The sequence below is a fragment of the Cupressus sempervirens genome, chromosome 3, assembly GCF_028749045.1.
Source record: "Cupressus sempervirens isolate cs-2001-9-10 chromosome 3, ASM2874904v1, whole genome shotgun sequence".
NCBI lineage: Eukaryota > Viridiplantae > Streptophyta > Pinopsida > Cupressales > Cupressaceae > Cupressus > Cupressus sempervirens.
The window spans coordinates 48,291,058-48,299,668 of NC_143120.1; positions in this window are offsets into that span (position 1 = coordinate 48,291,058).

The window sequence follows — 8,611 nt, forward strand, 5'->3', positions numbered from 1 at the left end:
ACTTTAGTTATGACCATTTTTTGGTGATTTCATATAGTGTGTATGTGCTATAGCGCGTACGCACTATAAAGCATGTAAGCACTATGTGAAAAATAATCTCTCCCTATCCCACCATCCCCCATCCCCTACTCTCTTTCTCAGTCTCTCTCTCTCCTCTCCCATCCCCTACTCTTTCTCTCTTTGGCTACTCTCTCTCTATCTCTCTCTCCCACTGCCTACTCTCTCTCCCATCCCCTACTCTCTCTCTTGCTCTCCCTCTCCCACTGCCTACTCTCTCTCACTCTCTCTCTCATCCCCTACTCTCTCTCTCTCCCTCTCCCACTGCCTAATCTCTCTCTCACTCTCTTCCCCATCCCCTACTCTCTCTCTCATTCTCCCACCCCCTACTCTCTCTCTCTCTCTCTCCCATCCCCTACTCTCTCTCTCTCAAGCTACTCTCTCCCTCCTCTCTCATCCCCTACTCTCTCTCTCTCATAGACACACACTCCCATCCCCCCTCTCTCTCTTGCTCTCCCTCTCCCACTCTCTCTCCCACCACCTACTCTCTCTCTCTCTCTCTCTCTCACTCCCATCCCCCCTCTCTCTCGCTCTCGCTCTCCCACTCCCTCTCCCACTACCTACTCTCTCTCTCTTACACACACTCCCATCCCCCCCCCTCTCTCTCCCTCTCCCTCTCCCACTCCCTCTCCCATGGCCTACTCTCTCTCACACTCTATCCCCTACTCTCTCGCTCTCCTCTAGCATCCCTCTCTCTCTCTCTCTCTCTCTCGCTCTCTCTCTCTCTCTCTCTCTCTCTCCACTCTCTCTCCCACTACCTACTCTCTCATTGTCTGGACCTCTCCCATCCCCTAATCTCTCTCTCTTAGGCTACTCTCTCCTCTCCCATCCCCTACTCTCTCGCTCTCTCTCCTCTCCCATCTCCTACTCTCTCTCTCTCTCGCTACTCTCTCTCTATTTATCTACCTCTCCCACTATCTACTCTCTCTCTCACTCTCTCCCCCATCCCTTACTCTCTCTTTCTCTCCCTCTCCCACTCTCTCTTCCACTGCTACTCTCTCCCTATCTATCTCCCTCTTCCACTCCCTCTCCCATCGCCTACTCTCTCTCTCTCTCTCTCTCTCTCTCTCTCTCTCTCTCTCTCTCTCACTCACTCCCTCTCTCTCCCATCATCGAGTCTCTCTCTCTCACTCACTCACTCACTCACTCACTCACTCTCTCTCCCATCATCGAGTCTCTCTCTCTCACTCTCCCTCTCCCACCACCTACGAAAGATATGTTTGATTTATAGTGAGCAGCACAAAGACAAAGCATCTGAGAAGTGGCTTTCAGTGATTGCATTATATCTTCTAACAAAGATATAATCTGGAGATGTGTAGTTAGTCAGGGATAGAAGAGATTCTAATGGTGATGTCAATGAGTACGCAAGCCCTAGTATCAAACATGTGAGAAGTTATGTAGACTGTGACCTGGCAGTGCTATTATTATTATGAAATAATTAATTATCTTATTATAATTAATGGGGAAAGCCTCAAGGCCAACTCAAGGAATTATTTTGAAGATACAGTATAAAGGAAAGATGTTTTCCTTGTTTATAAGCGTGCACATTGAGTATCAATTCCGAAGTGCACAAAGAAGTGTGAATAAGAGCAGAGTGGTTGGTAAATGTGTGTAAGTGATCCAAGGGATTATTGGATGCAAAGTTCATGATCTAGTATCAAGATTAGAAGGAGAAAAGGTCCAATTAACAAGATAGAGAAAGAGGAAGGAGTACTACAATGAAATTCTATTATTTGAAAAGGAATAATACAGATATCATTTGGACAGTGGGTTCATTGATCCTACCCCTGAAGCTATTTTGACAGTGGGTCCATCAGCCTTCTACAACCCCCAACAGGGTTGGGATCTCCTAATAGGGATTCAAAGTCTCCTAACAGGGACTAGTGTGCACTGAATGTATTTCATAGACTCCTAACAGGGTCTATCCTCTAACACAAAATATTTATATTAATACATCATCTTGTGGGTATCATCCATCGACGTTTTCCCTCTAGTCAAGGGTTTCCTTAGTTAACATATCTAGTGTTATTGTGCATGAGTATCTTGTTGTGATTTTTGATTATATTGCTCACACGGTTAAGATTTAATAAGGTTGATCATTGTGAAAATAGTTGTATAACTGATTCACCACCCCCCCTCTCAGTTATATTGGTGAACTATATATATATTCTAATAATTGGTATTAAAGCCTACGATCCTTGAAGAGAAAGCTTAACAACTTTGGGAGATCAACGATGAGTCATTTTAGAAAGGATAGTCCTAAGTTTGATGGAGTTAACTATGATAGATAGAAAAAAGAAGATGAAAACTCATCTACTGTATATGGGTCTAGGATACTGGATTTTGACGAAAGATAACAAAGCGATTGTGGAGGAAGCAATACTTGAAGAATGGAGTGAAGCAGAAAGAGATATGTTCATGTGTAATATGAGAGCTAGAGAAGCTCTACTGAAAGCTCTTCCTTAGAATGAATATAGTTAGGTAAAGTCAATTCAAACATCTCATCTAACTTGGAAAGAATTAGAATCTATTTTTGAAGGAGATACACATACAAAAAGGATAAGATTGCAGATATAGATATGTGCATTTCAAGATGCTAAAATGATGGAAGATGAATCTTTAAGAAGCTATGTTGGTAGGATATCTAAGATTGTTGCAGGAATCAAGTCATATGGTGGAACTAAGGAAGAAGATGAGTTTGTGTGGAAGATCTTGAAAAATTTGACACTACCATTCAAGCAAGTGACACATATGATTGAAATGTTGATACCCTATACTAAGAAGTTCACCTAGGAAAAATTTCTTGGAAGACTAGAAGTAACAAAAGTAGGTTTGAGACAGTCTAGAGAATTAACAAGAGTTGAAACAACCTTCAACATCTTAAGTGTTCAACCAAGTTTGTCTAGAAGTGTGAGCATAAATGGAGATTTTGCTAGTAATAGTAGAACCAGATCTGATGAAGATAAGAAGATTAAAGAAGGTATAGCCCTTCTTGTAAGAAGAGAACCAGATGGTAAAAATATCTTTAAATGTTGGACTTATAATAAATTTGGTCATTATGCATCTAAATATCCTAAAAGAGAGAGAAAAGGTTTAAGGGAAAGTTTAAGCCTAGAAGACCTAGAAATTTTTTGTATGCAAATGAAGAAGAAAAATTTGATGGAAAATTTTAGAGTGAAAGTGATGATGAGTTAGGATTTGTAGTCATTAAAGAACGTGATCTTGACAAAGAAATTAGAGAAGAAAAAGCTCTAGTTTCTCAAGTTGAAAAGAAATCTGATTGGATAATAGACAATGGATGTTCACATCACATGACTGGTGATATGAATAAGTTTGTTAAATTCAGGAATCATGATGCATCCTATCACATTATAGGGATAGGATCTATTACTCTTGATGGAAAGACTAACACTGATGATTTTAACTTTGTTGATGGATTAAAGCATAACTTGTTGAGTGTTGGATAGTTGGTGGATAAAGCTTATCAGTTACAATTCACATAAAATACTTGCATTATCAAAGATAAAGATGGTAAGTTGATTGGAACATAAACAAGGTCCAAAGGTAATGTATTTCAGTTGAATCTCACCGAGATAACATGTTTGGTTGCAAAATTTGATAACAGTTGGTTATAGCATATGAGGTTTTGTCATATAAACTTTGATAACATTGTGAAGGTTAGTAGCACATTTGTAGTTAGAGATCTGCCTAAGATAATAAAGCCTACTAATATTGTTTACAAAGAATGTATCTTGGCTAAGCAGAAGAAAGGTATCATTTCCCATCAAGAAGTTCATTACTACAGAGAAGTTGGAGATTGTTCACACATATTTGAGTGGGCCTTCAAGGACAAGAGGATTCTATGGAGAAAGGTATTTCATGATTTTTATTGATGATTTCACTAGAATGATGTGGGTAGCATTCCTTAAAGAAAAGTATGAAGCATTTGAGAAGTTTAAGATATTTAAGAATAGAGTTGAGAATGAAAATAGTGTTGATCAGGCCTCGAAGACTATAGTGATGCATGTGATGATGATGCAGGTGGCACAAACAAGGATGACATGGGTGGTGCAAGTGATGACGATGGAGTTGTCCTAGGCTACAATGACCCTAATGGCACATCTGATGGTGGTGGAGGTGTCGTAGGTGAAGTAATACCACCTAATTGTGATTCATATTGAATGATGACATTGATCAATGATGCATCTGCATGAAGATCCTGTAAATCAATATAGACTCCTTTACAATTGTTGGGACCACAACATGAGACATGGTTTTTCGTGTTGTATGTCTCCTCTCATGTGTTGGTACCACCCTATGGACCTCAGGTCTATCTTGTGTAGAGCCTTTTCCTCTACCCTAGAACTTGTGGATGTCAAACTAATTTAGCTTCTAGTTAAGGATGAACTCACAGTATCATTTTTTCATAAAATATAAAGGCACCTTGTAATTATTACATGGTGGTAGGTCAAATAGCATATACCACCTATCCCATGAAGTTGATCTCATCCTAGCATGAGTGCACCAATAAATAGGAATTTTGTTGTTGTTTCTGATAAGGAGTTACCAGAATTAGGATAAATGAAAAGATCATGTGTAACACCAATATTTATGTCCTTATCTTTCACTTGTTGATATGATAATCTATTGGCATAAAATGCATGACACCTATCCCTCTATGAACCCCATTTCGTAACCTCCCTACACATGTTATTTGTATTTTGGGTCATTTTTTCAAGGGTATCTATTAGGGCTATGTGATGGACAAGACTAGATGACCTCAATCTATTGACCAATTGGCTAATGTGAGAGGTATTTTGTGTAAGGCATTTTATGAGGTCCTCTTGCATAGTATTTACGTGATCTAATGGTATGCACAGAGCATGGTAAACTTTAAGAAAGCTGCCTCAAAAAAGATATAAAATATTGGTGAATCTTTCATTATTTTGAAAAAAAATAAAATTATTTCTATTGACAAATCTCTCAATTTTTTATTCTAAATATGATTAATATTGGCCACTATTTTCGAATCATAATTTTTTGTATAAAATATTGACGAATCTCAATAATAAAAGGAAGTTTATTAATCACCATGGAATATTATAGATAAAAATTGAACATTTTTTTTATCTCATAGAATATTATGAGGATCATTACATATACTTTAAATAAATAGTGAAAACTAAATATTGGCGCTACATCCCTAAAGTAACTAATAATTATGATAATTATTGGTCAGTAAAATATAATTTCTCCAATAATATATTATATTTAGTTGACTCAAATCTAATCATGTAACGAATATTGTTGCGAATATTTGAGTTTAAATTTTTCAATAAAATAAATTATTGAGCGATTTTAAATATTCTAGAACTAAATTTTATAAAACTATAGCCATTTAGATTCTATCAAATCTTAAATTATCACCCAAATTACTAGCCAAAAAATTCTAAAATTATCCAATTTGTGAATATTAGCCACTAAAAAATACCTTGGTGCAGAGGGTTTATATGCGGTCATAGTTGTTGAAGGGGAACATTAAGTGGAGGGCTTTGTGCCTGTGTCGCAATGGGTAGAGGGTTTTGTGACTGTATTGTAGCAGGTAGAGGGTTTTGTAGCTATGTCATAGTGGGAAGAGGGGTTTGTGGTAGCCATGTAGTCAATGGAGGGTTTTGTAGTTCGGGGGTTGATTGCATTATTTGTGTATGAGGAGGTATTTCATGTCTAACTCATTTTCTTAGTTTCTTTGATGCATCTGATGATAAAATTATAAACAAAAAAATTACAAACTTGAATTTTTTTTTACAAATAGAACCAAAAACCAAAAAAAATGCAAAATCACCTTGTTTACAAGGTGGCATGGTTTTAAAATGGATTGAAAAATGTTAAAGCCCAATCGGTTTCTGCAATTTCTCTTCTACTCAAGCTCTCTCAGTACTATTTTAGGTGTTGAAATGAGGCAATCAAACATTTTTACAAAGAACTTATAACTTTTCAAAACTCGATCGAGTTTTTAAAAGTTAAAAAAAATTAATAACCTAATCGGGTTATTATTAAATGTTATAAGGCTAGGCTTTGTTACCAAGTTTGGCCACTTTTTTAAGCTTCAAATAATCGAATTGGGATATCAAAAACTTGTGGGTGTTTAATATTCTGTACACAAACTTGGTGCACACACTCAAGTGTTAGACATTATCCAACCCTTTTTCATCCAAGGCTCCTTACTTGGACCATTTGGACTTTCAAACCTTACACCATTCTATCCATCATATGCCTCAAGATACAGTTTGCCTTTATATAGTTTTCCAATATCCACATCTACCAATCCTCCACCTCATCCAGACAATATAATATCCATCTCCTTAATTTGATGAATCGTGTCATCTAATTACATCAATTGAAGTTGCTAGTAGTTAAACCTTTTCATCTCCCACACTCATCATTCCTCTTCCATCTCCCATAACTATCATCCCTCTTTCATTCACCCCACTTCTAGATTTCCCTATATTTCTTACCATTATTGGAACCCCTCTTATATATCCCCTTTCCATTCATCAAATCCATCCAATTCCCATCAACATCTCCTAGACCTATCATTACCCAGACCCCATCTAATGAACCTCATGAGTCCATCCTCCATATACCCATCCCAATTGAAGAACATATAATTCATATCACCTAGGGTGTCTTGGAAGAGTGTGAAGATCATGAATCTACACTTGTATTTCTTAACAAGGCACCAAAAGTTCATTCCTATCTCTCTGATTTTAATTTATGCCATGTAGGTTTTTTGAGCCCCAATTAGGCCTTTTTTCCAATCTTTCAACTATCCTTCTAATCTTTTCCACACCTTGTCTAAGATCCATTATACATCTTAGAACTATTGGTTTTGTACCTTCAATCACCAACTACAAGAATCAACTCACTATTATCAAATCCCTTATGTCAGGATATACAAACCAATGCTTATGATGAAGAATGACCAATAAAACATTCAATGACCTACATGTCCTTCTTGTGTCTTCTTTCCCTCATATGTCCTTGTAATTCTTGTGTCTTCTTGCCATTTACAATATTATCTCTTATTTCTAACAATGCTCTTTACTACTTTATAGGACTTGTTGGGGGCTGAAATTTCTCAAGTTGCTGATGTCACACTTTCTGTCATTAACTTTGGCCTTAAGAGCTATGCGATATCATATTTTGCACACCTATCAAGTTTACAATTTGAGTTGAGCTCAAGTTGCATCTTGTTCATTTCTCTTGTGTTATTTTTGTTTCTGGTTAAGGGTACCCCAAGCATGCGCAATAGGTCGAATCAAGCTTCTCAGGGTCATTGCCATTATGCTAGTGTGGGTAGTTTTCATCAATCTCATGCATTGGGAGCTTTGGGAAGGTTTAGTCGAGATTACTACTCTTGTTGACAACGTGGCCATAAAGCAACTAGTTGTCCCAAGCATGCACCTCAATTCTTGAGTTAGAGGCCTACAACTTCAGAGCCTATAGTCGTGGATGTTAGTAGACCTTAGAGGGTGTTTGTTGTTGAGTCTTGTCCTCCTATAGTGGGGAAGGGTCCAAGAGGGCCCACACATTGAGTCTTAGTTTTTATCCTTGTATCTTTGTAGTAGGCTTCTAGGAGTAATCCTAATTCTAGGGGGGTGGAAGTAATGCCGAGTCGTAGTTTTCTTGTATGTTCAGTTCATCAAACTCTTTCTCATGTTTGTGTTACTTTCAAAGATATTTGATTTGCAGTTATATGCCATTATTTCACAACTTGGATTATATATATATATATATATATATATATTAGCAATGATTACTTGGTTGATTATATTTCATGAGTTATATTTGATGATTATGATTACTTGGGTATTAATGATGCTTTAATTATTCTTAGTTAGTAAATGTGATTGTACTCATGATGATGTCATATGATATGTCTCTAAATCATGAGTTGTTATATCTGCATATGCGATGATTTGTACTTGTGATTTATTATTGTACTTACTGCATAACTGCATGTGTATGGTGTGTGTGTCTATTTTACTTTTATGTTTGACATGTTTGATGTGGATGAGGGAGGGAATCATGGTCACCTACTCATTGAGATCTACACAATGTATCACTCCCTTCCATTACCTCTTTAGCTTAGATATATATGCATATGTGCATGCTCATCTTTTATGTAGGTTGCAGATACATGCATCAACTTCCCTTATTTGCCAAGATGAGTGCTCCCTATTGCAATAACTCAATGGTAAGAATGGGAAGATAATGATTATATCCAATCACAACCATAGCCTAAATACTTGTCTTGAGAAGGAGGACTCATATATGACTGTCTACACATTTTATACCTATGAGTCTTTCTTTGGATATGTTGTTTAACTTTCGCGTTGGTTAGTTTTCCTTATGCATTTTATGTGGTTTTGACGTTATGATTCTTCTTGGTAAATGGTTTAATTGTGATGCTTGTTATATTTGAATAATTAAATGTCATTTGATTAAAAAGGGAAAAATATTATAAAAAGATGAAATTTAATTCTTTAGAATT